Below are 6,895 nucleotides of genomic sequence, written 5' to 3' on the forward strand. Positions count from 1 at the left end.
ATTTCATGAAATTCGCATATATGTATTTTATTTTATCCATTGAGTATTCCATTAATATTATTATGTGTATATTAAAATGTTCGTGTAAAGTGCAATAAAACAATATTATTTATTTTATGTATAAATGTTTTTATTTTCTTTTATCATCTACTCAAGAATAGAAGTGAATTTCGCCAATGTTGTTGTTCCTCTCGTCAAGTACTATTCGTGAGAGTTTGAGCGATTTTAATTCTTGACCATTTTTGCAAAAATCCATGATGTTTTAACCATCGTGCGTTTTGAAACAGTAAAAAAAGTATCTCAGTTCTGGCTGAAATTTGCACCATAGATGAAGCTATACCTGAGAAATGTCGGAGCCAAATTTGGGCCCCCTCAGCTACTATACAGGGTGAGTTATGCAGCTTCAAACATAAAATTTGCAAATTTTCAAACGGCCATATCTAATGAACGGTAATGAATTTTACAAATCGGATTCCAGATTCGTGTTCCTCGCATCAAAGAGCATAAGGTCACAAAGTTTGAGCGATTTTTATTTTTCACAAAAAAATGAAAAAGACAATGGACTATAACCATCGTGCATTTTGAAACAGTTAAACAAAGTATCTCTGAAGATTTTCAATTGACCATATCTCCTGAACGATAACGAATTTTTCAATTTCGATTCCATATTCGTGTTCCTCGCATCAAAGAGCATAAGGACACGAAGTTTGAGCGATTATCATTCGATAATAATCATTCCTGAGAGTATGAGCCATTTCAATTCTTGACCATTTTTGCAAAAATCCATGATGTTTTAACCATCGTGCGTTTTGAAACAGTAAAAAAAGTACCTCAGATTTGGCTGGAATTTGCACCATAGATGAAGCTCTACCTGAGAAATGTCGGAGCCAAATTTGGCACCCTCAGCTACTATACAGAGTGAGTTATGCAGCTTCAAACATAAAATTTGCAAATTTTCAAACGGCCATATCTAATGAACGGTAATGAATTTTACAAATCGGATTCCAGATTTGTGTTCCTTGCATCAAGAGCATAAGGTCACAAAGTTTGAGCGATTTTAATTCTTGACCATTTTTGCAAAAATCCATGATGTTTTAACCATCGTGCGTTTTGAAACAGTAAAAAAAGTATCTCAGTTCTGGCTGAAATTTGCACCATAGATGAAGCTATACCTGAGAAATGTCGGAGCCAAATTTGGGCCCCCTCAGCTACTATACAGGGTGAGTTATGCAGCTTCAAACATAAAATTTGCAAATTTTCAAACGGCCATATCTAATGAACGGTAATGAATTTTACAAATCGGATTCCAGATTCGTGTTCCTTGCATCAAAGAGCATAAGGTCACAAAGTTTGAGCGATTTTTATTTTTCACAAAAAAATGAGAAAAATCATGGACTAACAATCGTGAAACAGTAGAAAAAATACCATCTAAGTTCTGGCTGAAATTTGCACCATAGATGAAGCTATACCTGAGAAATGTCGGAGCCAAATTTGGGCCCCCTCAGCTACTATACAGGGTGAGTTATGCAGCTTCAAACATAAAATTTGCAAATTTTCAAACGGCCATATCTAATGAACGGTAATGAATTTTACAAATCGGATTCCAGATTCGTGTTCCTCGCATCAAAGAGCATAAGGACACGAAGTTTGAGCGATTTTAATTCTTGACCATTTTTGCAAAAATCCATGATGTTTTAACCATCGTGCGTTTTGAAACAGTAAAAAAAGTATCTCAGTTTTGGCTGAAATTTGCACCATAGATGAAGCTATACCTGAGAAATGTCGGAGCCAAATTGGGCCCCCTCAGCTACTATACAGAGTGAGTTATGCAGCTTCAAACATAAAATTTGCAAATTTTCAAACGGCCATATCTAATGAACGGTAATGAATTTTACAAATCGGATTCCAGATTCGTGTTCCTTGCATCAAAGAGCATAAGGACACGAAGTTTGAGCGATTATCATTCGATAATAATCATTCCTGAGAGTATGAGCCATTTCAATTCTTGACCATATTTGCAAAAATCCATGTTTTTTTCATTCATGGATTTCATGAAAAATGCAAATCTTCGATTTTTTCAATGAATAAATATACACTAGAAAATTAAAAACAATGGTTAAGTGGAGTAAATGATTTATTGTTCTGTATTAAAAACTTACAAACAACAAGAAATCCCAATACAATCTGGCTCACACCTAATAGAAACAATTTTAAGGAACTGAAACATGATAAAAAAGAAGAGAAACAAGCAAAGATAAGGACATCAAAACTCAAACATATACGTAGAACATATTATCGTTTTTGAACAAAGATACATTTTTGAAATAACTAGTTTAGATAGAGGAAAAAATGTATGATGTATACATATCACATTAAATAATACTAATTTTTATGGGATCGGTACAAAATATTGTCTAATTCTATCATATTTTCAAATGGACAGATCAACATTTCCTCCTACTCAAGACTTTATCGTAAAGTTATCAAATTAATTCAATTATTCTCCTCTCAAAATTTGTAATTTTGTTCAATGCATTGAGGTATAGATGCGTTCTACCGGGTGTTTCAAAAAGAATTTTAAACAGTTATACAGTATTTTTTTTTAAATGGTGCACACAAACCAATTTTTCATCAAATTACTCACAGAAGTATCAAGTTTATGATGCTGTATTATAAGTGTCCTATGTGCCCTCGTTTTGAGGCTCGGACGACATCTAGACGGTAGCCAAATTCATCCCAGACTGTTCGCAAGATGTCAATGATACTGCAATTTTTACAGGCAATGATATGGAATTGGCTATTTCCTCAACATATTGCTGACTTTATCTTTCAACAAGATGGAGCACTACCACACTGGCACAAGCATGTACGCCAAATCCTCAACACCAACTTGCCTCAACGTTGGATAGGGCGCACAGGACCGCAAGACTTGGCTATGCATTCCTGGCCTCCACGGTCCCCTCACATAACATCTTATGATTTTTTCCTGTGGAGATACGTTAAAGATTGTGTCTATGTTCTTCCCTTAGCTCATGATACCGAGGAGCTAGGAATCAGGATAACTGATGCAGTAGCTACAGTCCGAGAAGACATCTTGCCAACAGTCTGGGATGAATTTGGCTACCGTCTAGATGTCGTCCGAGCCTCAAAAGGAGGGCACATACAGCACTTAAAATACATCATCATAAACTTGATACTTCTGTGAGTAATCTGATGTAAAATTGGTTGGTGTGCACCATTCTTTAAAATAAATATAACTGAAATTGGGACATTCTTTTTGAAACACCCGGTACTTCAGTGAGATTAACTTCTAACTGTTAGCATTGCATATTAATTATTATAATAATTACATTCATATTAATTGATGCTGCCAGTTTCAAGTTAATCTCAGCTGAGGAATTTTACCCTAAATACAGAGTGCGTTGTATCTTGTATAAAGCTCATCTATTTACAAAGTGTCTTATTCATATTGTATTATTATAGCTCAAGTTTATAATATTTCATATAATATACACTCATTTAATAGAACGAATTACAATTTCAATATGGATACAAAAATAATTACATTATCCAATAATTCACTCTTTTTGGTGTGATGGTTTTCAATACAGCAGTTATCGTATCAAACACTCAAAATTAATTCAAATTTATAAAGGAGTGATGGTATGTGTTTGTATTTTTATAAATTTCAAAACAAATATAAATTTATAGGGGTGCAAATTTCAAAATAAAATGAGAATATCTGCATTTACAGCAGAAAGTTTCAGTAGAATTCTTTGAATGTTTAAGCGTTCAATTAAAGAGAGGTTATATTTATTTTATAAGAGTATTCTAATACATTTTTCAAGGGACCATTTTTCTTTCAATGACTATAATTTTCATAGGAGCTCAGCACATGAAGTGCAGTGAATTCTGAGAATGAAAATCTTGACTGCTTAGTTTTAGTACATTACTATACGGTACATGAAAACAAATAATTCGAAAAATGTTTCTGGTGGAAACTACAATAAAAATTTCAATACTTTATCAACAAAATACGACACGATCAATCAGAAAAGAATGAAACAAAATCTATTGAAGATTTTTCTCTTATTTTGATAATGTACATCCTATTGTCATGGCTTTCTAAACTACAATGAAATTAACTTCACAAATACAATAATACCGTGCAACATAGGTGTTGTTAGTTGAAATGCATGGAAAAGCAATATTACCCTATTCAATTTTAACTATTTTTCAATCAAAATATTCAACTAGATTATATATCACGAATCGTAGCAATTTTTTATACGCGTAAAAAATTCTAGATTCAACCTAACAATATTCTCGCCAATAAATATAGTTTAGTTCTTCTTGACCCTTACAATTCCAAAACGATATGGACAGAAATTCAAATTTCTTCAATCATTATAAATCACGCACACTCAACCCTAACAAAGTTTCTATATACATAACAGCATACTCCAACCTCTAAACCTCTAGGAAACATTTTTTTAGTACACTAATATCGATTCAAATCTCAAATTTCACTAAAAATTTCATTAAAACAGTATAGTATTAATATAATTTAGCAGCTAAGGGAATAACACAAGCAATTGTACATAATCCTTTAAATGCTGTCAACTTATTTGAAATCTAACATGAATAAGACTGCCCCAAAAATCATCAAATTAGTCAATGGCATTTATTCGAAATAATTATTGCAATAAGTGTATTATAAAACATAGAATTTTAAATTTCAAATTCTCATATTTTCGTTAGCTTAGGCTATATTGTACAATCGTATATTATTTGTTTATACAGTCAATGACAATTTTAGCATTATTTGAGAAATTTTGACATTATTCAGATCTCAGTCAATTATTGAATTATAAAAAATGAGTAATTAATTTTTTTAAATTTAAAGCAGCAGAGACTCGAGCACAAGACTCTAAGGGAATATTTTTCAAGTGTGTTCGTGAGAGAGAGAGAGAGAGAATGTGTGTGTGTGTGAGAGAAAGAGCGCGTGATAGACGAGGGGAGCAAGAGAAAAAGACAAATAATGAGCAGGGTGAGAGAAAGTGAGACAGGATGAAGAAGAGAGAGCCTCACACGAAGCCGTCAAACTACTATACAATCGACCCCAAACTACAATTAAATCTAATCTCCGGTTAACCGCAATGATTCTCAAGTTATATGATCGCTAATTGACTCAAATTTGTGCCAGTAGCTAACTTTATTGTTCAATTTCACCCAAGAAACAAAAAATATCATGATGTCAAAGTATGGAGTTCACGGACAGAGACATAGATTACAGACTACAACAAATAAAGGGTTCACTGCTTTCTTAAGGAGGCTCCACACGCTACGGTAGAACCGAAGGAAAATTTTAACGGGAAAATCTTGCTACAAGGAAAAACTCAACGTGAGTATTGGGATTTTCCCATTCACTAAATGAGATTTCCCCTAAAGTCAAAATCATCCACTGTGTATTTACGATGACGCCAAGATACTCTACAAAATCTCAATAAAACCAAACTTTTGTTCAGTTCTGAGTCATTTTTGTGACATTAATGCCTAATTTTCACGATCCTAGTATACGCTCTAGTAAACAGATGGAAATTACTGAGAAACTTCATTTGTCCAACTAAATAATTGGGATTTTCGTTTAACAATAATTATCATAGCAGAGGTGGCTATGTAATTATACGTTATAGTAAGTGGAGACAGGTTACTGGAAGCATGTAGCTTGAACCGTATGGACTCGTACTTGAACAGGCTCAAGAAAGTTGTTCACACGGTTTAAGATTCAAGTTGCATGCTAACTTGATCCGTATGTGGACTCGTACTTGAATAGGTTCAATAAAGTTGTTCACACGGTTAAGGTTCAAGTTAAAATGCTACTGTTACTCAGCCTCCAGAAACTAGAACGTCTTCTAGAAACGTGAAAACTAAATTTACTAGTTATTATAGCACATCCAATTTGTTACATTCGGAGTCTGCAGACACTCTGTCTGTTTTGCGTCAACTGTGAGTTACAAGAGCCCCCTAAAATGATACTTTACGACAACCCTTTCAATTCCATACATGAACACACGTCAATCATCACATACGTTCGGTGTCTGCTAACTCTCTGTCCGTTTTGCGTTAACTGTAAACCACCTTCAATAAACGTAATCCCTTGTTATGATCAGTGTCGGTGTACTGTCTGTTAATTTTACGTCAACTATGACTTATAACCCCAAAAAACTATACATTACTACAACCCATTCAATTACGGATATAAACTCACCAAATGATAACCATCCCCTTGTTACGTTCAGTTTCTGCGTAATGTCTGTCTCTTCTGCGCCAACTCTGACCTATTACAACCCCAAAAATTACACTTCACGAGTATACAACAGTGCCGGCGTACTGTCTGTCCCTTTTGCGTCAACTATGACACTACAAGAACCCCAAAAATTACACTTCACAAATATATAACAGTGTCGGCGTAATGTATGTCCCTTCTGCGCCAACTCTGACCTATTAGAACCCGTTTGCGTTGCTTGCGTCATAGAGAAAATATAGCATAAGAATGATATCCCATGGTATAGGTCGTTTATGTTTCAAATTACAAACCGATGTTTTGTTAACTCAAGCCGATTACTGTCGACTACTATTTTTGTTGTTTGTACAGATAGAAATAAATTGGAAATTGCATTTGTTCAAATGCTAATTATTGAATAATTATTGTTAAACGAAAATCCCAATTAAATGCTGTAAATAACCCCGAAGACTTCTGCTACTGCAAATATTGACAACAGGGTAAACAGCTAAATGGAAATTCGATGAGCCTGAATTATTCCTGGGCTGACAAATAATTTTTGAGTAGTAGCGCTCATCGAGTTTAATCTAGCTGTTTACCCTGTTGTCA

Source organism: Nilaparvata lugens, chromosome 1 (assembly GCF_014356525.2).
Source record: "Nilaparvata lugens isolate BPH chromosome 1, ASM1435652v1, whole genome shotgun sequence".
Lineage (NCBI taxonomy): Eukaryota > Metazoa > Arthropoda > Insecta > Hemiptera > Delphacidae > Nilaparvata > Nilaparvata lugens.